Here is a 26,953-nt window from a genome sequence, read left to right on the forward strand (position 1 = left end):
AGGAGACTTTGCTGCTGGGGTGGGCATTCACTTAGCCAGTCTTCCCTCATTGGTCTGGAGACTGGCTCACACAATGTGAGGAGGCACCAAAGATGAGATGACTTTTTAAGTCAACTTCAGTTTCTCACATCTTCCATCAAGAGGGTGGGATTCTCGTCCCCTTTCCTTCCAGAGTCATAAGCCCAACAGCTTGTTCTACTTTTTAGCAGAAGTGAGATAATAAATGTCTATTAGTTTAAGCCATTGAGCTTGGGGATAATTTGTTATGCAGCAGTAGATAGCCAATACAAACTCAACTATTTGCCAAGCATTCTGCTGGGTGCTTATTGTCCTCCCTACCAGTGAGGACTTCCATGCGTTGCTACGTGGATGTGGTTCCCTTGATAGACAACTGCACCCTTCATATAGGCAGTTGCAAGGAGGGTACTGTGGGGCAGGGTATGCTTCACAGTATGGCTCTGCCCCGTTAACCCATGCACACAGGGTTATATGGTTGCATCAGATTTCACCCAAAGACTGACACCTCCCAACCAAGCACAAGAAGTAACTTCGGCTGCCTACTAAGTCTAGCTTTTCCCATAGTTCAAGGAAATCACCCTTTGCAAGGAGTGACATTATGGATACCCTAACTTCTAATGTTGTTTCTTCGTCCTTAAGTCCAAGAGGTATTTTTTTTTCAGATTCATTCCTTCTTCCAACTTGTACACATAAATTTGTCTCCCCCTTTCAGAAAATCCCATAAAGATTGATCTCTCCGAAGAGCCATCTGTTCTCCATTCATTTCCACACAGCAGAAAGTTTTCTTAACCCTAAGTTGTTCAGACTACAGATACGTGCAGCCAGGGCTTCGGGTAAATGTTCTAGCACTGTCTTCCAAGGTAGACTTGGGTATGCTGAGTTAAAAAAAAATAGAGTAATTCTTCCTCCCTTGGCCTCCACTCTATATGGGGGGGGGGGTTCCACTTATGATTGCCCTTGAAGAACAAGTTCTATTCTTAAATAAAATTGAAACATCACCCTTTTATCTAACCACGGCACCCCATTTTACAGATGTAACAAACTAAGGTCAGATGTCTTGCCAATGACAGAGTACCCTTCAGGTGCAATAGAATCGTGCACACAGCTTATTAAGAGGGAATGAAAAGATCCACACTCACACTGAAGGTCTATCTAATCAATATTAATCCTTCCATGAGGCTAGAGGTTGAAAAATTGTGGAAGAGAGAGGATAACACACTTAAGGTGATAGTGAAGGGATGGTCTATGCAAAGGAGAAAGAAAAATAAAAATGATTTCCATGACTTCACACTTAAGCATGGGATAGGTTCTGCTGTTGTTTGAGAGCATGTCCCTTGGAACACTAGGTAGAGCGGACCCCTCCGAGACAGAATAGAACAGTCGAATAGACTTTTAAAACATTCAGTCATCCGAAAGTTCTGGTCTGCTGCCCTGATGTTCGATTGCTAAATAAACAATTATCCTCAGCCTGCTTCACTGAGATCCTGTAAAGAAAGGCTACATTTGAATGAGGGCATATAGCTCTGGGTACTGCCTGAACCCCAGGGCCACTGAATCTGAAGTAGATATCAAATATGCACAGTTATAGAGGAAAATTTTATCTGTTACAGTTATTTTGCTTCAAGCAATGAAAACTGAGCCTGCCAACATTAAGTAGGAAGGGAATTTATTGGGAAAGCATTAAGTAACTCATAAAAGTAAATGGGAGAAACAAACCACATGTCCATCTACTGCTGAATGGATAAATAAAATGTGCCATATCCCCACATACAAAAGAATATTATCCAGCCACAGAAAGGAGTAAGTACTGACACATGCTACAAGACGCACAAAGCTTGAACACATTATGCAAAGTGAAAGAAGCCAGTCCATTCATAGGAAATATCCAGAATGGGTAAATTTATAGAAACAGAAAGTAGACTTGTGGCTGCCCAGGGATGGAGAGCAGTGGGAAGTGGAGAGTGACAGCTGATGAATGCAGAGTTTCTTTGTGGGGTGATGAAAATGTACTAAAATTGATAGTGGTGATGGTTGCCCAAGTATGTGAATGTACTAAATTAAAGATCACTGAATTGAATACTTGTAGTGGGTGAATTGTATCTCAAAATAAAGCTGTTACATATAAAAAAGGAGTATGACCATTTTTAAATGTTTTAAAGATTACATTCAGAAAATCCTTAAAAAGTCAAATAAATCCTGACTTGACTACATTCAGGGTCCTGGACGCCCTACAGGGTCCTCTTGTGAGGTGCCCTCCCTGGGTTGAATGACCCTCATCTCCTCTCATTTCCGTATTTGCTGACTCCACTCAAGACACAAGACCCCCAAAGAACATCCTCTGTACCTGACTTGAGGGTTTTCAGTCCAAACGAGACTATACCAAAAGGAAATGAGGTAAATTCCCAAAAGGAAATCCAGAGGGATTATTAAAGGCCAACAGGAGTGCACACCCATCTCCAGTGTGTCCGGAGCCTCATTCTTCACGTCGCAAGAGATTCCTTATTTCAGATCTCTTTTGTCCAGTCACTGGGCCCAGACACACAGCCTAAATGGGTTTCCTTCCCAGTTTTCTCACAAGTCTCTGTTCTTTTCATATTTGCAGTAGTGTCTACAACCAATGCATGACAACTGGCCTGGGCTCCCCACCCTTCTGACCTTCACTCCCAACCAAGTCGTTCTATAAGGTTAGCATTCCCGTGTTTCTGATCCTAAAACAAGAAGAGTTTCTAAATTCAGACAGGTTCCTCTTCAGTGTCTTCAGTTGTTCCTCGTGTCATATCTAGAGTTTATCTCAATCTAAAAGAGTTTTGGTTTTTACGCATTATGTATGGTTTTTAGGTATTATGTATCTGGTGTCTGGTGCCATCTTCTCCCATGTTTTAAGTTTTTCTGGCCTAACGCATTGCTCTCGTCTCTACTTACCTGGCATATTTAAACAAGTTTGGAACCTGAAATGCAAAGAAATTCCCAAGGCAGAGAAGAGGCAAGGAAAAATTGATGATCACATTCCTTAATCTTCCTACCCTGGACCCTTTCACGGGCTTCAAAGATGGAGAAATTTAAAGATTATTGAAAGAGACACTGTTATGGACTGAATGTTTCCCCCAAAATTCATATGGTGAGGTCCTAACACCCAAAGTGATGGTATTCAGAGAAAAAGCCTTTGGGAAGGAATTTGGGTCAGATGAGGTGTATTAGCCAGCTTTTTGACTGCGGTGACTCAGGGACTCAATCAAAACAATTATAGAGGAAAAAAAGTTTATTGGGGGTCTCACAGTTTTAGAAATACCAGTTCCATGGACTGTTGGCTTCATTCCTTGGGGTTCCAGGTGAGACAGAACATCATGGCAGAAGAGTGTGGCAGAGGGAAGCAGCTCACATGGGGATCAGGAAGCAGAGAGAGAGACTCCACTTGCCAATTACAAACACATACCCCAAGGCCACACTCCCAATGCCCCACTCCTGCCAGCCACACCTTACCTGCCACTCAACGCCAGCAGGTGTTTAATTCACTGATTGGGTTAAGGCTCTCATAACCCAATTATTTCTCCTCCAAAACCTCTTGTATTGTCTCACACATGAGCTTTTGGGGACAGCTCACATACAAACCATAACATGAGATCATGAGGATGAGATTTTGCTTGATAATGAGATTAGTACCCAAATAAGGGAAGACGACTTAGAATTCTCCTCTGCCCCTTTCTAGGTCTACCCCACTCCTTTCTCCTTCCCTGCCTCTCTGCACACACACTAAGAGGAAATTATGTGAATACCCAGCAGGATGGGACCTTATGCAAGCCAGGAGAAGAATCCTCAGAATGACATCCCAGCTACCATCTTGATCTTGGAGACTTTTCAAGCTCCAGAAAACCCTGAGAATTAAATTCTTACTGTTTAAGCCACTCAGCCTTTGGTATTTTGTTACACTAGCCCAGGTGGATGAACATAGGCACTGAATTGAATCATCCATGTAGTTTTCTATAGGCTATCTCTTACATGTTAATTGACATTTATGAATTTTTACTTCATCACAACCTCTTCTTCTTCAGATTTCTCTTATTTACATTCAATTCATCTACATTTCTTCTTAGTTGTATTTACACTAATTTAATTGTTTAATGTCTGTGTGTTCTGCCTCATGAGGACAGGGATTGTGTCCTGAACTTTTCTTAGCTGTATTTACACTAACCTAATTGTTTAATGTCTGTGTGTTCTGCCCCAGGAGGACAGAGATTGGGTTCTGAACTCTACTATAAAAGTAGGACTTATCATAGCTGATAAATAGTGATTCACTGATAAATAGTCATTCGATATATCAATGCATAAATGAACCCCAGTGCTGTAAATTATTGATTAGTAACTTATTTTGCTTAATTGTTTTAGTAAATAATTCTATTTTAGACTCTTAAAGAGCTTAATAGAATTATAAAAGTCGAACTTTAACTCGGTGATATTCCTTAATGGAAATCTGGCTTTTCCAACCATAAGGCCCTAACATGTCAATGGCTGTCCACATTATGGCCACCACATAACCAAAGATAAAAAGCTTGGGAGAAAAATCATAAGACTTCTGTGTGTAACACCTGTGTTGCTAAATCATGGCTGGCTTAGTTCTTTTTCTGAGAGCAGAACATGTGTCTTGGGTGCAGGGAAAGAATACTAAGGAAGAAATAGTGAAAGACAGGGAGATGAGAGAGGAAAGGGGTTGAAGAAGGTTGCATTTGTTGAGGTCACTGCTTTAGACAACAGAAGCTCAATTAAGCTATGACCTCTGGGTGGTACACAGAAGTGTGTGCTTGAAGGATGATGGGAGGTTGGTCAGTTACCCACCAGCCCATCTCCTGTTGGCTGACAATTTTTCCAGGATGTTTCATTCCCACACTTAGGCTGCCTGTGGGTGAAGACGAAGAGGACTTCCAGAGGTTTGGAAGAAGGTGCTGAGTCACCAAAGTGGGAAGAAACATGGTGCATTCTTGAAATGGGTCACAGGTCAGCATAAGCCTACACTTGTAGGGAGCTGTTTCCCATAACTGTGTCTGAAATCAGAGGTGGTATATCACAAAGGCACACTACCATGGCAAACATCAGCTCAGTATTTTAATTTAATTTTATTTTACTTCACTTACTTATTTTGCAGTAACATATTTCCTTTGCTCGTCACTTGTGCATAAGTGGATGATACACTTGTTCTCTGCTCATGAGCACACTTGGATCACAAGGGGCAAAACAGAGAGTGAAGCTCTTTGGTAACCAGATAGAAGGATGCCTCAAATGAATAGCAAAATAATCAGTCATGCTCCAGGCCCCCAAAGCAAAGCTCCCAAAGCCCATTCCACTCTGAATTTGCCAGTCTCTTTAACTGCCAGTGTGCCTTGTATTATTTGTTTTTTGATTCTGTGCATGTGTCCCCATGCATGACAGGTCTTTGTGAGCTGGTGGTGACTTTGGTTTGCAAAACAACCAACACAGCCTAGGTGCTCCTGGAGAAAATTTTATAGTGGCTCTTTGATATTGGGGTTGCAACCACTCTTGCTGCTTTTGAAGACAAGGCTAGTGATGACAGTGTTGGAAATGGTGACAGAATGACTGGCCACAGTGCCAATGACTATGGTGATACTTTGAACCTTGGAAGGTGGAGTTGGGGTGGATGAGGATTTATGCCAGACTTATTTTCTGCCCTTTCTCTTTATTCTCTGCCCCCTGAGGGCCAGCACTGTGTGTTATCCATCTTTATGTCACACATTCTCTGCTTGGTATGTGGGTTTGATTGCATTATTAACTAATGAATGATTCAATGGATTATTTTACCGTAAGCATTATTTTCACAACTATATGGTTTTCTCCTTGTTTTCATCCTCTCCATTCTCCAAACATTCAGTAAATATAGGTTATGTTCAAAAACCTGGAATGTGTTCTTAGCGACAGTATTAGTTTGCTAGGGCTGCCAAAACAAAATACCACCGATTGGGAGGCAGAAATTTGTTTTCTCACAATTCTGGAGGTTAAAAGTTCAAGGTCAAGGTGCCAGCAGGGTTGGTGTCTGGTCAGGCCTCTCTTCCTGGATTGTAGACAGCTCTCTTCCCATTGTTCTCACATGGCCTTTGCTGTGTGTGTGTGTGTGTGTGTGTGTGTGTGGTGTGATGGGCGAGGGAAGCTTATGGAGCAGGAGAGAGAGAGAGAGAGAGAGAGAGAGAGAGAGAGAGAGAGAGAGATATTATGACATCATTTCACCTTAATTACCTCTTTAAAGACCCTTTCCTCACATATAGTAATTTGGGATTAGGGCTTTAAAAAATCAATTAGGAGGAGGAATAATTCAGTCCATACCAGTAACCACATGCAGCAAAATCACTTTATTTTAAAGATACTATGAACTAATCTGGCGGCAAGCAATGAGCTACAGTTGAACTCTCCTTTAAGGACCCAAATCATAGAGGATGAAGTAGGAGTTGTGGAAAGATTATTGGGTTTTCCTGAGATGGAGATTCATGGATAACAGATTTATGGGTTTATGGCAAGTCTCCAGAAGGCTGGTTAGGGAATGGGGGAAGAAGGTCAGGGAAGGAGAAGGAAAGCAAATATGCAAATCCAGGCAGTCCTACAGGGTTCCCTGGAGTGTGAATTACACCTCACCTCGGAGTTCTGCTGATCTAGGGTCTAGCTTTTTGGACTCCTGACCCTTTCAGTCATTGGCAAAGCGCCTGCCTGGCAGATGTTGGTTTCTAAGCATTCTTGGTTGTATGTTATCCAAGAAAACCCTTTAAAGAAGAAGAGAGACAAGTAAGGCCATTGTAGGTAAAAGCATACTAATCCCAAAGTGCCAAAAGAAGTCAAAGGAATCAGGGAATATCTAAGTGGATTACCAGCTGTGTCTGCAGCAGAACTCTAGAAGAACGCATATCTAAGGCAGGAGGAGCATCCGCACAGGAGTTGGCCTTCAGGGAGCATTCAGCCATGCCTCCCAGCCAGGCTTCTCAGATTGCAGGCACAAGGTTCTTTGAGAAGGAAGTGTTTTTTGGTCTTGATGACAACTTTTTCTTCCATGTTTCCTGGACCTTTATTGAGGAGAAAGAAGAGTCATCCTCTACTATCATTTGCAACATACTGAGGAGATGGAGCCCTGTTGCACTTTGGTCAAGGAAAGAGAGAGAACCCAGTTGGGTTATAGCACAGAGCATCCCAAATAAACAGGAGGCAGCTGAAGTCCTTCTGTGTGCTGGTAGGAGTCATTCATTAGTTCATTCCATTTTTATTCAGAACCCGCTCAGTGCTGAGCACGGAGTCCCCAGGAATAAAGAAAGATCAAGATGGTTATCCTGCCCTACAGATATTTTCTTTTTCAGTGACTAAAAAAAGAAAAAGAAAAAGTCCAGAAGTAGAAGATTGGTGGGAACCAGAAGCAAATATTTGCTACTTCGTCTTTTGCACTAAACTCTAGTCAACAACCATTGCCATCCAGTGATTTCTGTGGGTTTGAGAAGAGAGGGGGTTCTTCAAGAACATTAGGGGAAAATCCAGTTTGTAATAAGAGAACGTGTCAGGTTTTGATTGATTCCTGCTTTCACCTTTGACCTTACTCCTCCATGTGTTCCTGCTGGACATAGACTTAACCCAGGAGTGAAGGTAGAAGCAGGTTAGCATGGTAGAAGATTTGGATTCTCTGTTTAGATCTAAATAGCCATGATGCAGAATCTGACTGAATCACTTACCTTTCCTTGGGGTTGGACAAGCTACAGTTTCTCCATGCATCAATCTGCACCTCAGACTCAGGGATTAACACAGAGCAAATATTTGAAGTCCAGTAGTAGCCCCGTAAAGGAGAGAGGGTATTTTATTATTATTTTTGCCCCTATCCTGCTCTGTTTCTGCTAGTCCTGCTGTCACTGGCCTGCTTGCAATACCCAACTGTAGCTAATAATGGAATTTGGGGTTGGTTCCCTCCTGCTCCAAACCCTCCTCGCCATGTTCTTCCTGCAACTCCATGGAGGAGGTTGGGTTCCAACAACAATGGCAGATCAAGAGGAAGGTGGAAGACAAAGACTTGGTGAAATAGAGGAGAGCAATGGGAAAGGGAATGACAGAAGAGGGGATGAAGATGAAAACATTGAGTCTGTCATGGCCATCTTCCCACAAAGCTTCTGCCTCTTTTGAGCAAAGGGACTTCTTTCCACTGTAAGTCCAACTCGAGACCCATAGCCGTTCCTCCACTTTCCAGAAGCCAGGCTGAAAGCACGGACTGGGACATTCCAAAGACTGCCTAACCCTGAAATAGCCAACTTTAGGTAAGAAAATACAGGAGAGCAAACAGAAAGGATTCCAAACTCCCCCAAAGGGGGGTATTTGAAAAGAAAAAGACTCTGGGGATACCAATGTGGAGGGTGCTTCAATTTGAAGAGGGACTGGACATTCTAGTAAGGGGGACATTAAAAACCATTAGGAACATGAACACAGGTGGACTCTTTATCACAAGGAAGGTATGAAACGGGTGGAGTGGGCTCCCTCCATCAGCAACGAAATGATCATCAGTAGATATCCCAGAACATAAGCTCAGTGAGCTGAGAGATAGTGCTCCATGTTTTAAAGGGTCACTCTGGTTTGAGCATCCATGATCCATACAAGAAAGACTAATATTACTTTGCATTTTTGCCTGTCTACTGGGAACTCCTAAGTGTTCTGTCTTGAGGATGCATAGGGGGGAGGGATGAGAAGAAAGGATAGTCATAGATTTGTGACTTGAGCCCAACAGAACTCACTTTATGAGTCTCTTCTTGTCAAACATTTTCTCCTACACTAAGTTGGTATACATTCTGGTACTTTTTCACACTAACTCCTTCTGGCTGGGCTATGAGCTGTGTTTGGCACCATAATGAAGAGCATTGACCCAGCACTGAGGAACCACTTAGCAGAAAGTTCTGATAGAGTCCTCTGTGAGCAGAGAGCAGCTCTGCAGAGACCTCACCTTTGCTAAAGGAGAGCATGCTGGAGGCCTTTGGTTTCTAACAAGTACAGTGCCCAGAGCCACCTCTTGGAGGTAGACCAGGGATAAAGCCAACAAGTAGGAAAACCATTAATTCTGCCTCTTTCCTCTTGGGGAGCCCTTGTTTCTTCTATCAACCCCTCTCTGTATGAATACACTCGTTCACCATCATCACTCCCACAGACCTGATACCATGCTCTGAGGCTGCTCACAGACATTTTGGCATTTGATGCTTGGGATTCTATTATTTCTGGTATTGTTATTCCTATTTCATAGCTAAAGAATCTGAGGCTCAGCTCTAAGGTCACATAAGTGGTAAGTGAACTGTCAACAACAAATCATTCTGGAGTCAGTGTGAATCTGCTCCCATTTGGATCTGCCCACCAATACAGCCTTCCAAGTTTTGGCTCTTTCCTTTCTTTCATACCCCCTCTTCCTCCAAAAATCCTGCTTGTCCTTCCTGTCACTCCATCAGAACCCTGAACCAGCAGGGAAAGCACTGTGCAATGAAGGGCAGTTCTCTGGTTCCAGTCCTAACTCAGCTCTCACTAGGTGTGTGACCACAGACAAATTGCTCAACTTCTGCAAGCCTCTGTGTCTTCACCTAAAAGTGAGACTAATGTTGGTACCTCCCTCAGTGGACTATGGTGAGGATTAAATAAAGAACATGTTTGATGTAGTTAGCCCAGTGATGCACAGTAAAATCCTAGGACTGTTCACTAATAGATTCTAGTGGCCAAGGGTCAGCTTTGGGGCAACATCTTCCTATGGACAAAGTACTCAGTAACTGGAGGTAGTCTCGGAGACATGAGGCTGCGGGGTCTCCAGCAGGCAGAAGTGTGGTGTGGGCGGCAGAGCGTTGCTGGGCTGCAGTGGTCTTGAGCATCTGGTCTAATGCTATCTCACCAGTCTTCAGCACCCTTAATTTTAGCCCATCCATTGCTCATTGGCCCTTCCTCTGGATCTCAGGTAAAGAAGAAAAGTGAGATAGAGTTAAGCTCTATCTCGCTTGATGATTCTTAGAAGAAAAAGAAAGTCCATAAACTAGAAAAAAGTTGAGCTGAAGTTGAAGTCGCAGTGATGAGACAGAGGTCTGCTGCTCCCTCCCACCTCGGCAGTCTTGGGTATTTGAGTGGAGGTTGTATTTGACAGTTTTGACACATACACTTGACCTAGCCTGAGAAGCTTTGTCTTCAGGAATCTTGAAGGACGCCCCCGGGATTTGAAGAGTCTATTCTCTATTGCAGCTGCTTGAGCCCTTGGAAAAAGGCTACACATCTTGGCATAAAAGCATATGCCTCAGAATTTACACAGGTGGATTTGGGCTTCATAATAATTAGGTCTGCCTCCATATCCCTATCTCAAAATGGGCAGCATCGTGTCCTTCACAAAGATACAGAAGTAGGAAGTACGATCACTTCCAATATTCCTAATGTTGAGCAGGGTTTTAATGCATAGCTAAAGGCCCATTAGACATTTGTAGGACAGGTGCTGAGTAGATGATGTTTACAAGTTAGGAACATGAACACTGTTGGACTCATTATCACAAGGAAGGTATGCAACCATCCATGCTACCCACAGATGGAGTGGGCCCCCTCCATCAGCAATGAAATGATCATCAGTAGATATCCCAGAGCATAAGCTGAGTGCGATAAGATATAGTGCAAGGAAGGAGATGTAATACAAGCTGGCCATGACAGACTCCATGTTTATACAAGATGATGTATACTACCCAATGTCTTCAGTAGGAGCTGGATGTAGAAGTATGTTTTCTTTTCTTTTTTTTTTTAAGGATTTAAGTCATGTCATAAATGACAGCCATAAAATAAATTCAAAGAAATAAAAGAGGAATAGAAAAATCAAGAATAAGAAAGAAAGAAGAAAATGAAGTGTTTTTTTATGTTACCACACTTCATGCAAACAGCCATAAAGATTTTTTTCCCAAATTACACAGTGCATGTGAAATTCCTTTTGATGGGTTATAAAGGAGCCTCACCAAGAAGAGTGGTCTTCCAGAATAGCCCAAGTGAGGTCCACTCCCGCTCACCCTCTGAGAGTAAGGGGGATATATGGATTCAGATGCTCTGGACCTATGTGACATAAAAATAATAACAACAATGTTTTTGCACCAAATACAAAGTGACCAAGGGAGACACTTCTAGCCATAGGCATAGAACTGGATGGACCTGCTTCTCCAACTTCACAAAGCTTATAATGGTGGTTTGTAATTCTCTCAGGAAATACCAGGAGGCCAGAAAGGAGTTAACAGAATGATTGAAAATCAGTAAATAAAATTCAGATAGCATTCCGAGCATTCTGGAAACCATGCCCCAAAGGAAAAAATGGTGAATTATATACATCTAGTTATTAGAAAGAAAGAAGCTTACCAGTTCCACAGAGGAGTCCATGATTATCTCCACATCAAATTCTAAATTAAGCTTACTGTACAATTCAAATAAGTAATAGGGGAGGCAGTGAATAATAGTTTTATAGATAATGCAGGTATTGAGAAGTGGTTTTAGGTAAGACCCTTTTCAAACAGTGTTGTGGTGAAGTTGAATGTGACCCTAAAAGCAAAACTCAGTAGCAGTGTTTAGGAAAGGACCTGCATGTATCTTAATTCATTTGGGTTGCTATAACAAAGCATCATAGACGGGATTGCTTAAACACAACAGAAATTTATTTATCACCTTTCTGAAGGCTGAAAGTCCATGATCCAGGGAGGACACCATCACAGGGGGGCTGTGGCAGGGGTCCTCTTCCAGGTTGTACACTGCTGACTTTTGGGGTCTTTAAATGCTGGAAAGAGGCAAGGGAGCCTCCTGGGTTCCCTTTTATAAGGATACTAATCCAATTCAGGAGGCTAATTCTTGACTTAATTAGCCCCCAAAGATCCCACCTTTGAATATCATCACCTCAGAGCTAAGAATTTCAATGTATGAGTTTTGGTGAGGGAGACACAAGCTTTTAGTCCATTGAAGTCCTGTACAGCAGCATAGCACTTAATACTCCTGAAAAAGAGGTGCAGTTATAGGCAGACATCATTATACATACTCACACAAATATCCTTGCAAAATAACTCAGATTAAAGGAATATTTTAATATTTCAGCCAGAGGAGTATCTCTGAATTAGTCAAGTATATTAAATACTAATACTATAATAGATTTCTCATGCCTGGTTTTACCCTAAGCCATTGGACATTTATTCTTTTTAAAACTCTATCACATTCAGCCAACAATGATGGATTCCCTACTATGTATCAGGCACTATGTTAAGTACTGTTGATACAGAGACATAAGATACACTGTTCTTAACTATAGGCAAGGGGACATTTTAGCAATTAATAGATAGGAAGGGTTATAATGGGGAGCACTTCTCCTGGCAGGGGCATGTCAGAGGCACAGAAAGACTTGTCTACAAGTAGACAAGAGATCCACAGCATGTTTTTAAAAGGAGGTAATGTAAAGGCTGAGTCTTGAGGAGTAATCCAAACCCAGGAAAAGCAAGTGAGAAACATGTTGGATGAAAAGAGTAGAGCATGGGTCCAAGTGGGATGCTTGAGTGGAACTGTTTGTCTATTGACTGTCATGGTTATGTGAATTTGCGTATGGTCAAATGTAGAGAACCACACACACGTGTGTGCATGCATTCATATTCATCAACACACACCGGCCCCTTCCCTTATGGTGGGGACTGGGGGCTTGGGAACTATAGTCACATTGCATAAAACTTTTCAGTTAACAGAAGTCTGAATATACAAGGATGGTCCTGTAAGATTATAATGGGGCTGAAAAATTCCTGTCTCTGGTGACATTGTATGTATCCTAACCTAGTGCAGTACTTTGCTTATTTGTTTGTGGTGGTGCTAGTGTAAACAAACCTACTGTGCTGCCAGTCATACATAAGTAATAGCAGGCTGGGCGCAGTGGTGCAGGCCTGTAATCCCAGTGGCTGGGGAAGTTGAGGCAGGAGAATCGTGAGTTCAAAGCCAGCCTCAGCAAAAGCAAGGTGCTAAGCAACTCAGTGAGATCCTGTCTCTAAATAAAATACAAAATAAGGCTGGGGATGTGGCTCAGTGATGAAGTGCCCCTTAGTTTAATCCCAAGTACCAAAAAAAAAAAAAGTATAGCAGTACAATTATGTACATACATGTAACTTGAAAATAATAACAAATGGCTGTTACTGGTTTACATATTTGCTATACTATACTGTTTAATCATTATTTTACACTATACTCCTATTTATAAAAATAGTAAGAATATGCCACAGTAGCAGCCTCATATATCTTGTGTTTACAGTGTCTTTATTTTTTATTTATATGTAAATTTATTATAACTTATATGATTATAAGTTATTATAACTTATATATATATCCATATATTTTCTGGTACATTTGATTTATTTAGAGAGAGGATAATTAAAATCTAATATAAGATTCAAGAAACTATTTCAGATAGTCCTTCTAGAGTAGGAGGTACAGGACCACCCTCTTCCTGAGATCTCATTTTCCATGGTTTGTTACCACCCAAAGAAGCAGGAACAGGACCATTCCTCAACTTTGCCTAGCTAAAAATTTCATTCTACCATCTAGCTCCTTTCTATATTAAGTCCCATCTGAACCTGTTGTCTGTTAGCTCTTTTCTTCCAAAAGAAGCAGAGAGCCATTGCTTGTGGTCAATCACAATGAACTCCACGCAGATATAAATAAAACCATAGGAGCATGTTAACTAATACACATTTGCACACAAGAAATAGTGTCGAGGTGATACTCAGAAGCAGAGCAATCTACAGCAGAATTTTCTGAGACAGGAAGAAGAAGTAAATAAGGAGAAGGTAGGGTCTCTGAATTAAGGACGATATCATCAGAAATTTAGGGCTGGACTAATGCACTCAATGTGAGCCTATTATCTGGTTCCCAAAAATACTCTGGGGAAAGTGGTGTAATCTGTGGGAATAATGAGCAGTTGAATATTTTAACTTAACTGCTGCTGACCTCAGAGAAGATACCCCACAGCTTCCCGGAATGGGCTGAATCAAATCTGGGAATGGAGCCACCTCTCTTGGGTTAACACAAATCTCTTAATGCCAGATTCATTAACAACTCACCCCATTCCAGCCTCTGCAGGTTTCCTTTTCCTTTTTCTTTTTTCTCTTTTTTTTTCTACAGCCAAACCTTTTCAGAGAGGAGGTAGGCATTTCATATTTCACCATATATAATCCCCTTGCTGATTTGACAGATTCTTACTGTGTCCTTCATGATGGATTTACGGGACAGCTGCCCCATTAAACCATGATCACCATCTCCATCACCAACTCAATGGGTTTTTCTTTTTTTTTTTTTTTCCATTTTCTTCCATTCTAAACCCAAGAGTTTGGCAGCTGGCATATTCTGATGGAAATACCTCCAGATATGTGTGTGAAGGGGCAGGATCTGAAGATGAAGGCTGATAAGCCAGTAGAAGGCTTATCAAAGCTAAAATAAGCAGTGTGCAGGGCCACAGGGGCAGTGAGTGTGAATATCTCCATGGTCGAGTTCCACCCTGCTGGCTGTGCTTTGACTTTCTAATGTTGCTTTGGAGTCTCTGGTGGGACCAAGTATTGTGGCTCGCCCAGGACTTAGTGTGTTAGGGAGCACAATGGAAATATCACTGCATCCCCTGAGAGTGGAAGGGGAAAAACGAAAGCAATAGAGAAAACTAACATTTTTGGAATAGCTAAGCATTGGAAACATTGCCTACGTTATTTTATTTAGATTTGATAATTGCTGTCTCTGAAGTTGGCTTAATTGTCCTAATAAAAACATAAAGCACACGGAGGGTTCCTAAGACTTGCCAGGCCAGTGTGCATGTACCTCCATGGAGATTCAACTCAACATACATTGTGTCTTTTGCTTCCTAATGATATTCTTAAACTCAATGATTTGAGTCTATTTTATGTCACCTGGACTTATTTCTTTGGGAGACATTGTGCAAAAAAAAAAATATTTCTTCTTTTAAGGAATTTTCAGTGTCTTTGGAAAGAGAAGGAAAATATTAAAAAGGAAGAAGAGAGCTCACATTTACTGTCCCCTTCTTGAACGTCTGACACTTTTCCTATGTCATTTTGTTTAGATCACATAACAATCCCTTCTAGCAGGCATTAGTGTCCTTGTTTTGTTGATGGGGAAATTAAGATGCAGGAGGGTTAAGTAAACTTTCCAAGTTTTATCAAGTAAATAAATGACTGAAATGGAAATGGGTTTTCCATTAAACAGTGATACCTAAAAACAGGAGGAAAAAAAACTTAACCAAGTCCTGATTTCTCCTCAGACCACTTTCTGTGATGATCCAGAAGCAGAAAGACAGTGGAAGCATTGTGGAGGAGTGCGTCTTGAGACCTCTCTAGAGATTAGGTGTGGGGTGGATGGGATGGAGAGGCCAAAGAGGGGACATTTGAGCCTCAGAACAGAAAGAGTAAAGGCATTAGTTACACACTAGCCATTGCTACATGTTCCATTGTTCAAAGGACTTGCAAAACCCAAACATCTTTATGACAGGCTAGGAACACTGCACAGCAAGAGCAGGAGAAGGATATGCAAGGGGTCTGGAAGTTTCAGGTGCAAGCTGACACACAGCACAGATATTATCTTCAGGTCTTGAATCACCATTAGCACATTTGCAAAGCATCTTGATACCAGGAAGCCCCAAGTTTGCTCATGGTGGGTGCTTTCATAAGTAAGCTTCTTATATAAGCACATTCTAGCTACATCCCCAGTGTTAAATGTGGGGGGAAAAAACCTGTCCCCATGGCCTCCACTAAAACCAGTTGCAGATTATAAATCCAGTCATTATTACTCAACAATCCAAAAGACGACTGCATGCTGCTCCACAATAATGCCCAAGCTCATGGTGAGAGAGTATCCTTATCTCTACATCCCTCAGTGTTGACTGAGAGTCAGTAGCTCTGGATATAAGCATGTAATCAATCCAGAGCAGCAAGATTAGCCCATGCCATCTATGTGAAATGTTCATGAGCAGAGGAAGGGGCATTTGGAAGATGGTCCAACGTGGGGCTGGAGCTAGGTAATGGGAGACTAGCCTGGCATGAGCTGCTTATTGCTAGAGAAACCACAGGCTTTTGAGGAGGAATGAGTACAGTAAAAGCTCAGTTTCAAGGAGTTTATTGCCCATAGGTGAAGCAAGACTGGAGACAAGGGTGTGTTAGTGGGCTATTACAAGGACACAGGTCATGTAGTCTTAAAGTAGTAAAAAGTGGAAAACAGGTAAATATGAAAGTGAAAAAAATGACGAGTATTCACTATAAATATGAAAGTTGTCCTTATACAATAGAATGTACATGTCAAAGATTTCAGGTCTGGATGTGGAAAGGCATCAGGTACCAAATGGCAGAAAGCGGCACATTTGGAAACAGTTGGATCAAGGAGAAAAGATGAATTGTATCACACAAGTTGAATCCAAAAGGTTCATGGAGCATCCGGATTGAAGGTGTGTAGGAAGTTGAGGAGTGGGGATAGGAATAGAAATTGAGGCTTGGAAGCCTTCGTTAGGGAGGAAAGAGAGCAACAAGAAGTGGGGGAGCATCTAGGATGAAAGTATAGGAAAATCCCAGATGACTATGGACAGGAAAAAGAAATCAACCAAGCAAAGGAAGAAAGAGTATTCCAATTTGCTAACAAAGTTCAAAATACTAGGGGATTTAAAAACAAGAGAAATGTATTTGCACAGTTCTTGAGGCTGAAAATCTCCAAAGACTCTCTCTCTCCCTTTTAAGGGCTCTGAGAGAGATTCTGTCCCACATCCTTCTCTTAGCTTCCAATGATGGCAGGCAAGCCTTATCTTTCCTTTGCCTGGGAATGTTTCCCTCCCTCTCTCTTCACATGGTGTGGCTTTCTTCCTGTAAGGACACAAAGCCGGGTAGATTTGCTCTGTGTTGGTCCAGGAAGTGAGCCAGGGGTCCAGCAAGTAGAAATTACATAGAGGCATAGTCAGGCACAATATAGGGAAGCCTTTTCAGACTATTGGAGCCACCATCTGTGGAGTAGGCTGCCTGTGGGTGTCTTGAGCTCTCTGTCTCCAAAGGTGTTCTCTCTTTAGGAACCATGACCATCAGTAAAGACTGTTGAAGAAATTTCTAGATCCTGTGCAAATTGGGCTCAAGAGGGTTCTTGATCTCTAAAAATGTGTGATTCATCTTCGAGGTCCTGCTCACCCAAACAAGACAGTGATGTTGGGCTGGGGATATAGCTTAGTTGGTAGAGTGCTTGCCTTGCATGCACAAGATCCTGGGTTCAATCCCCAGCACCACACACACACACACACACACACACACACACACACACACACACACTCACATATACACAACAAAGGGCTTAAGTGGTTAAGTGCCCTTTGGTTCAATTCCTGGTACAAAAAAAAAAAAAAGATGGTGATGTTTGTCTCTGGACAGGAGATGAGTCCATATGAGTAGAGGAAAACTCCACCTGCAACAATGATCAGAGGCTCCTCAAGCAGAACCAGGTAGGGTGGGTGATGGCAGGGCCAGCCTGCAGGATAGAAGAGAGCTAATCCAAGTGCCCTGATGGGAAGAACACTCTTGGCCAATCTCATGGAACCTCTCCAAGAATACAGTGTTCCTTTGTGGGATGCATGTGTATTCGATATGGATCTCTACATGTACATCCTCAGAGTTGTGTTACTGGTATTCTAAAGAAAGCTTTGTCCTGCTCAGGGGCATGTCCCACATGGACATTACCAAGCATGTAAGCCCAATCTTGTTCCCTCTGGGGTTGGCATTATTGGTTTGCAAATAAAGAAATCCAGCTAGTTACTCGAGGCCAAGGTAGAAGAAATAAGGATGATTTTAGTGGATTAATAACTTTTGTTTCATGCCAGACACAGGTGGGGGAAGAATCCCATTAGCCAGTCATACTGAGAGTCTGGCACAGCTTTGTAATACTTTCCAAGGCCCTCCAAGGATGGGTTCTCCCCCGGGTCCCTGACTGACTCAAGCAGTCATTCAGAAAATATTGGGAACCACCACCAGGTACAGTAATTACAGCTCATGCCTGTAATTCCAGCAACTCGGGAGGCTGAGGCAGGAAGATCATCAGTCCAAGAACAGTCTGGGCAACTTAGCAAGACCCTGTCTCAAAATAAAAAAATCAAAAGACTTGGTGGTATAATTCTCTAGTAGAGCATCTTTGGATTCAATCCCCAATACTTGAAGAAAGAGGAAGGAAGGAGGGATGCAAGGAAGGAAGGAAGGAAAGAAGGAAGGGAAGAAAATATTGAGAACTAGTCATATGTCATACCTTGGTCTAGACGAATGCTCTCCAGTAATGTAGCCACAGGTGGCCTTTAAGCACTTGAAATGTGGCTACCCAAATTGGCTTGTGCTATAAGCCTAAAATACACACAAGGTTTTGAAGTCATGAATACAAACACAAAAAGAATAAAAAATAACCCATTATTCATTTTTTACTGGTCACAGATTGAAATCCTAATACCTGAGATAAATATTTTAAATCTCATTTAACCATTTAAAATGTAGCTACTAGAAACTAATTTAAAATTATCTATATGGTTTGAACTATATTTCTGATGGAGAGCTCTGAGTTAGGCATTTGTTTATTTATTTATTTATTTCTATTTAGGCAATAAATGTTTGTTGAGCAACTACTGTATCTGAGAGTGGAAGGGATACTCATCATCTCAAGAGAGTTTGCAGAAGATCCTTTCTAGGATCTCACACAGTGATAAGATTTTCCCGTGCATCACAAAACCGCCAAGGGAAAAAGGAGATGCTGTGATACAGGAGAAATTCAGAGATGGGAGAGGAGTGGCAAGAGCTTCCTGATGGTTCTGTGCCTTCTGCTGTCACTGTTTCTGTGTGGAATCCGTGGGGTAGAATCCTCAATGATTTTTTCCCCTGAGAGTCAACAGAATTATACCACTTAAAAGAAATCACTGCTCCCAATTTAGTGTCTCCCTTTATGACTTTTTATACCATATAGTCCATAGAAACAGTCTTTTCCTTATTGTGAAAGTGGAAATTGAGCAAAGTTTGATCTGTGTCTTGCTTGCAGCACTCACTTTCAGAGAGGTAGGCTGGACACGCTGGAGCATGGAGAGTCTAACCAGAAAGCTACCATTAAACAACCCTGTGAAGCCAGCAGCCTTCCATCTCCTCCTCTTCTTTTTCTTCCTCCTCCATTTGCTTCTTCTTTTCCTCCCAACTCTCAATCTGGACCCAGGTGCTTGGAAACACCCCCCAGACCAGAGCATGGATGGCATCAGTTTCCCTCCAGCCCGTCTTTGCCTGGGCTCGTGGTTTTGGAAAAGGACCAGGGATACGAGAGTGGACCCCAAACAGGATGAGACCCACCTAGGGACATCAGAGATCAGAACTGGGTGGCAAAAGCTCATTTTCCCAGGCTGATCCAAGGACCGTGCTGGCCACAGAGCAGGCATCTGATGGAGCATAGCAGGAGCAGCTTCAGAGGAGCCAGGGGCTCATGCCTCCTCTGCCCTCTATTGCCTGACTTCTTCCCTTGCATAGTTCATCCACCTTGACTCCCAGAGACCCTTAGAAGTTCAGAGCTGCTGCCGAACCAAACCTTCTGCTAAGTGTAACACAAGCCTACTGAACTGGAATTTAAGGCATTTTAATATAGCTTTTTTTTTTTTAATCAACCCTCTATTCCACCAAACTACTTTTTCCTCCATTTTACCCATCTGAGAAAATGATACAATTATCAATTTTCCACTCAATTTTTATCCTCTCTGCCTGCCCCTTGCTCTTTTCCCATTAAAAAAAATTCAATTTTATTTTTAAGTTCGCACGTATTAAATTCTGCTTTTGGTGGAGACGTTGCAGGAAAACTATTCAACGATAAGAAGGAATGGACTCTTGATACACGGACGCTTAAAGTAGGTTGGGTCTCAAAGGCATATACTGAGTGAAAGAAGCCAGTCTCAAAGGACTACATATTTATAATTCCTTTAATATGACATTTTGGAAAAGGTCAAACCGCAGGGACAGAGAGCAGGTCGGTGGTTGTCAGGGATTAAGGGTTAGGATGTACTGCGACGTGTTTATCGATTTATCCACTAAAGGGAATTTATGGTACAAGTTTTTTTGTTTGGATGTAAGTTTTCATTTCTGTTGTGTAAATGCCTAGGAGTGGGACGGTGGGTCATATGGTATGTTGATGTTTAATTCTGTAATCTAAATCAATAATTTATATCGACTTTTATAAACCAGGAAGCCAAACTATGTTCCAGAGTAGCTTCCGTCCATTTTTAAGGTCAACACCTGGAAATCATTCTTTCTACGTCCATCTCTCCCCACGCTCTATTTGCAAGTCTTCATGATTCTACTTTCAAATTATAGCTTCAAAGAGTCCATCTTCCCCGCCTCCCACTGTCACAGCCCCCACCTGGAAGGGAGTCGTCATGTTCTCTTATCTGGACACCTACAAAAGCTATCTTCTAGGGCTGGGGGTATCGCTCAGTGCCACAGTACTTGCCTAGTGTATGTGAGGCCCTGGGTCCATTCCTAGCACCAAAAACACTAAAAAAGGAAAAGCTACCTTCTCATCCCTCACCTCCTCTCTGCTCCTGTGTCTATAGCCTATTCTCCACAGAGCAGCCCCACAGATCCCTCTCAGACACTCTTATCAGACAACGCCTACCATCAATGTCCCATTGCACTTGGCCTTCAGAGGATCTGGCAGTCTGGCCCATGGCCACATCTCCACTATTCCACTCCTCTGTGCATTTCTCTGCTGCAGTGAACCAACCTTCTGTAATTTTCCAGAATGGACCAATCTTTCCTAAACCTCAGGACCTGTTTCCTAGACACCTTGTTTCCTCTGTGAAATACTCTTCTCTGGGCTCCAGGCATGGGGCTCTTTCACACCCTCGTTTAAATATCACCTTCTCAAAATGTCTTATTCATCAAGGCACATATACCCAAAGTGGTTATTTTTATACACATTGCTTCATTCATTTGTGTTTTGTTTGTCTTTTTTTTTTTTTTTTTGGTATTGGGAATTTAACCCAGGGGCACATTACACATTATCACTAAGTTGCTGAGGCTGGCCTCAAACTTGCAATCCTCTTGTCTCAACCTCCCAGATTGCTGGAATTACCAGCATGTGCTACTGCACTATACCAGGAGCACATTTGGAACAGGGAACTCATCCTGACAATCATAGGTACCTGAGACAGTTCCTCACACATGGTAGGTGTGTCCTAAACATTCAGTGAGTGGGTGAATAGATGGCCTAATGACAGCCTGTGCTCCTGATTTTCTTTAATCTAAGGTATCAGGACCTACCTCATTGGGTAGGATGTGAGAGTCCATGCATGCCAGATACCTACAATAAGGCAATAAGGCCTGGCACACAGTATATATATATATATATATATATATATATATATATATATATATATGATATAAGATGAGCTTGAAACTAAAAATGAAAAGCTTGACTTGGTGGTACACCCCTGTAGTCCCAGCTACTTGGGAGACAAAGGCAGGAGATCACCTGAGCCCCAACGTTTGATCCCAGCCAGGCAACATAGCCAGATGCCGTCTCAAAGAACAAAAAGAAAATGATAAAGATGATGATGGTGGTGGTGGTGATGGTGGAACTAGATTCATGAGAAAGAAGGAGTTTCTGTCTTCCTAGGAGAACACATCACTTCATTCTTCTAACAAACACTTGCTGAGTCTGCATGGATGGAATCGCATGCACAGATGTCAGCATGGTATCCATTTGGCATCCCTCAGGAGACCAGAAGGCAAAACCTTCACAGTTGGCTCCAAAGAGAGAGCCAGGAGTGACAGTTCTCACCTGATTGAAGGTTCTCTCCTCTCTCTCTCTCTCCCTCTCTCTCTCTCTCTCTCTCTCTCTCTCTCACACACACACACACACATACACACACACACACACACACACACACACACACACACCTCCAACCAAAGAGAAGCCACTGAGTCAGTTTCCATTCCATTTGAGAAGGGCATCCCTGATGGTAGGTGTCTCAGTCAGCTTTTCCACAGCTGTGATTACAAGACCTGACCACAAGAACTGTAGAGGAGGAAAAGTTTATTGGGGGCCTCGTGATTTTAGAGTTCTTAGTCCACAGGAGGCCGGCTCCATTCCTTGGGGCTCAAGGTGAGGCAGAACATCCTGGTGAGAGAGTGTGGCAGAGGGAAGCAGCTTACAGGATGATCAGGAAGCAGAGAGAGACCCCACTGTCTGGATACAAAATATACACCCCAAAGCCATGCCCCCAATGAGCCACGTCCTCCAGCCACACCCCACCTGCTTCCAGTTACTACTCAGTTAATGCCATCAGGGATTAACTCACTGATTAGGTCAAGGCTATAATCCAGTCATTTCTCCTCCAAACCTTCTTGCATTGTCTCCCACGTGAGCTTTGAGGGGACATCACATCCAAACCATAACAGCAGGACACTGCTCTGGGTACTATTTGCATCAGCAGTGAATGCACCACTTCTTAGTCATTCAATATCTCTTAGGAGGACCTTTGCAATCAAAGCAATTTAAACATCATTTTGAGATCGTCTCCACATCACATTTGTATTAAAACGAATCCACTTTCTTCTAGTGAGCACAATGGATTGAAGTTTGACAGCAGAGATCCAAACATATAGAAGTCCACATCGTCTTCAAAGCAGCTTTCCTGTCACTCATCACCCTCTAAGTATCTTAAGCCTCTTCAGTCCGATACTCTTAGTCTAGCAATTTAAATTGTCATGGTTGGGAAAGTGCTTTGTAAATTTAAACCACCGCTTTCTTTACCCAATGGAATTCATCGCCAAATGAATCATGAAGCTGCCATTGTGCATGCAGGAAGCACTTATTTAATGTTTTTTTTTTTTTTTTGGAGGGGGGCAGTAGTACCAGGGTGCTTAACCACTGAACCACATCCCTAGCCCCTCCTACTTTTAGAGCCTCGCTAAATTGCTGAGGCTTGTGATCCACCTGTCTCAGCCTCCAGAGTCGCTGGGATTACAGGCATGTGCCATGGCACCGGGCTAAATGCATATTATTAAATAGTGAACATAGAAGACTATCTGTCTTCTAACTAGAGGGAAGAGGATACACAAAGGCATGGTGGACCCCTCCAGACCCACTTCTGATTTCTTTTCATGTAGTGTCATCCAGGGAGAGCTCTGCAACCAGGTGTCCCTGTGGAAGGGGACTTTTTGCGGTCTGGGGCTATGATCACCCAGAGGAGTCCCCCTTTCTCTAATTCACCTGAAGTCACTGACAGTACCAATGGGTGACAGGCTGCCAGGACATTCTCCTTCACAGACAGAAATAAGCAAAACCTGGGCTGTTGGATTAAGCCGACCTAAGTTCTAGCTTCGACTGTGCTACTAACTTAGGACTCTTCTGACAGGCAGCATGCACGTGATAAAATGATGAGTTTGGACAAGACAGTTATTTTTCACATATTTTATTTTGTAGCTGCAGAGCCACATCCTCCAGTGAAATTGTTCTCCAAAGCTAGTGAGTAAAGCAGATGACCTTGAGGCTGTACTGCTTCGAGAGGGAGGAACTCTGAGGTGGCTGTGCCACACCCCTTCATACATGGTGAACAGCAGCAGGAGTCCTTGGCTGTCTTTAATGCCCTTTTTAGTGCCAGATATCTGTGATTTTATAAGAATCTGCCAAGCAGGGAAATATCCCCTAGACACCGGGAGAGTTGCACAAATAGAAATCATAAGACTCACAGTCCCACTGTGCATCCTGGCTGTTCAACTGGGCAATGCTTTGCATACCATCCTAGCTGGGCCCTCAGCTCCTTTCCAGTTGTCATTCATGCACTATTCTTCATTAAAACTTGTAGCCCTTTGCCTCCACCTATGATCCCATCCAGTTTTCTGCGGTGACACATGTTCCTTTAATATTGGGTGATTCTTAAAAGAAGTCAATCCCCCTTGTCATTTCCAGCTCCCTCAAGAGCCTATCTGCAAATCTGTGCCTAATTGAATATTCATGGTGACCAACTGAATATTTATAATGCCAAAAAAGCTCCATGGGGCCCTTCTCCTCCCCTCCCTACATGCAGTCTTTCTAATGCATGCAGCCTGCCCTCCCTAGGTGGGGTGGCAACTGATGCCCCCTCTCCCCTCCCTCCATCCTCCATGGATGTCCCTGCCACTCATCTCTCTCTCTCTCTCTCTCTCTCTCTCTCTCTCTCTCTCTCTCTCTCTCTCTCTCTCTCTCTCTCCCTGCATTCTTCCTTCTTGCTGTTGATCTCCATCTGTCAATTCTCAGTCTTCCTAAGGAGACTCTTTTGAATTAACCTCCACCCACACAGTGGGCAGTTATAACACAGATTCAACCCTCCCTTTTCCAAATAGAATCTTTCCGTGAACTTCAGGGGGCTCATTTCTGCATAAGAAAATGCTAATGGCTCTCAAAAAGAGAGATGAAATAAAAATAACCGTGACGAATACAGCATCATCCAGAAAACAGACTAGCATTTATTGAGCACTTATCGTGAGTTAAGAATTGTCATACATACTGGACAAGTCTTATCTTTCTTCAGTCAGACCAGGGACTCTCTCTCTCTTCAATCAAAACAGAACTTTCTCAGCCTTCGGCTTTCCATCTCTCTTTCCTGCATGTCGTGTTGTACGTGGATGAAGTCATGAAAGCCAATCAGTTTGCAAAGCTGATTGCTGAGCCCTGATAGTAGTAGTCTTCCTCTCCTCCTGGTCTTCTCTCTCTTCTCTTGGATAGTTTGTTTTTGGCCAGGGAACACAGAAAGCTAAACATCTCAAGGCGTGTGTGCTGAGCCTTATCAAACCAGACACTGGAGGAGGAGCAGTTATTTTCTGTGGCCACCCTGTTTGGCGTAGCAGACCATGTGCTAATGAGGATGGATGAGGCTGGGCAGCAGAAAGGATCTGCTCTCCCAGAGGACACTGCACTGTACATTTTGGAAGTCATGATGGCTGGGATGAGGAGCCCCCCTACAGACTTGCAGACTGGATCACACTCCTTGGTTCATGGCATCAACCACCTTGGTGTCCTTGTACCTACCTGGCATGCACTTGGAGAACTAGCCCCAGCAGCAGAGTTTTCTGGGCCCACCATCTCTTCTGAGAAAGTAGGGTGGCACGTGAGAGCTTGTAGATTCAGACCAACTTCATGTAGATCTGCCACCTAATCTTTGTGTGGCCTTCCATAGGTCACAGAGCCTCTGAGCCCTGATATCCTAATTCACGAATGAGCATAATCTTGATCTGTTCCTATTATTGTGTGACTCTGAGAATTAAATGCAGTCACGGTGTAAAAGATTGTGAATACAAGACTAATTTCAAATGTTTCACTCTTCCATGAAAGCTCTTGCCCATATCCTCCTACACTGAATTAATCTTGTATTCCCCATGACCGCCTCCTGAATATTAATAACGAACCCCTGTTACATAGCATTTCACAGAGTCTTCCCTGAATAACAGTTATTCACATGCACTTGTTGACCTGCTGGACCTTAATCTCTAGAGAGACAAAGTAGACAGGGTATGACGTTCATTCATCTCTGCATTAACTGCTGTATACAGCACAGTGTCTGGTACATTGTAGGTGCCCGATAAGTATTTCATAAAAGAAACTTGAGATCTCTTTCTGCAGAGAGTCTGTGTGTTATCTTTTATGTGCCCGTCAACATCTGCAGGTAGGAGAAAGAAGTTCTCTAAAGGTTCCATACTCCCTCTCCTGGGGGACAGGCTCAGTCCAGCAAGCTGGTCACATAAGTGGGAAATGATAGGATGAGTTGAGATTCTGTAGGTGAGACAGAGCCAAGTTCCTTCACTCCATTTTCCTGTGTGCAGACACAGAACACATCCCAGGAACTGCATGGAGTCTTGGAAGCAATTGCTTCTTGTCTCTGAAATTGCTTCCTTGTCTTCTGGGCAAATATCTGAAATGGCTGCAGAGAGAGACCCAGCTGTTTAATAACCAGCCCACTGATAAGAGCAATTGCTCATCAAACCCCAGAACCCTAACGCCGTTCAGGAGGGACTGTCCGCAGCATTGGTTGTAGAGGTCTCAAATAAAACAGCCACTGAGTGGATTGGCCAACGTTAAGCAACAAACATGATTAAAGGCTGGAAAATAGGGCCTGGGAGGAAAAGATGAAGCCATTTGTTTGATTGATTGTGGAGGAGAACAAATAACATTGTGTCAGTCTGTGGAAATATTCTGCAAGGAGATAGCCATGCCCAGTTCAGGGAGGCCCGGGAGAGGAAGAGAGGGCAGAAATGGACACAGGCAGAATTTTGTCCAGATGTAGGAAGGAAGAACTTTTCCATGGCTGGGCAGCGATTCAGCCAGGCGCCAAGATGGTCTCTCCAGAGAAACCCAACAGATTTTGTATCCGGAAGCAGAGGAAATGAAAAAATCATGAGCTTTTAGACTTCTCCATTCTGAATACATCCAGAGTCCTGGGTAATTCACCAGACAGACTGAGAGAGGAAGAGGGCCAGCGGGACCCTCAGACTTTGGGTCTTCCATAGGCAAAGCCCACATCCCTCAACATGGGTCCTGCCACTGGCCCCGAGGCCTGGCTGAGCCTGCAGAGAGCTGATAAATCCCAGAATGTCTTAATCACCTCAAGATTAACGGGCTGTCTTAATTAATGAATTGTGGCTGGGATAACAAGGAAGCTTACAACATGGATTTTTTTTTTTTTAGAATAGGGTTTTATCGATTAATTCATGAATGATTATCTAACGGTTTCTGTTTTCATGAGGAACTATTACGATATCCAAAGAGTGTGTGTTGAATCTGTTAAAAATAATTGAATCTGTTAAAAATAACCATTTTATTATAAATGTAAAAAAAATCACTTACATAGAAAATACTCTTGTTTTAAAAAAATATTCTGGATTTGTTTTAGTCAAATATA

At 42.7% G+C, this 26,953-nt stretch overlaps 1 protein-coding gene and 1 long non-coding RNA gene across 4 annotated transcripts in view; one reads left to right on the forward strand and one right to left on the reverse strand.

The window, feature by feature from the left end:
* Shisa6 (shisa family member 6) overlaps nt 1-26,953 on the forward strand; it is a 285,217-nt gene that overhangs the window by 168,024 nt on the left and 90,240 nt on the right. The gene's annotated exons all lie outside the window — the stretch shown is intronic.
* LOC120884199 (uncharacterized) overlaps nt 1-26,953 on the reverse strand; it is a 218,645-nt gene that overhangs the window by 74,531 nt on the left and 117,161 nt on the right. The window contains exons 3-4 of the long non-coding RNA XR_013436335.1: nt 6,882-11,085; nt 6,652-6,776 (exon numbers count right to left, since the gene is read on the reverse strand). This is a non-coding gene — a long non-coding RNA (uncharacterized LOC120884199). The remainder of the gene's footprint in view (nt 1-6,651; nt 6,777-6,881; nt 11,086-26,953) is intronic.

This window comes from Ictidomys tridecemlineatus, chromosome 3 (assembly GCF_052094955.1).
Source record: "Ictidomys tridecemlineatus isolate mIctTri1 chromosome 3, mIctTri1.hap1, whole genome shotgun sequence".
NCBI lineage: Eukaryota > Metazoa > Chordata > Mammalia > Rodentia > Sciuridae > Ictidomys > Ictidomys tridecemlineatus.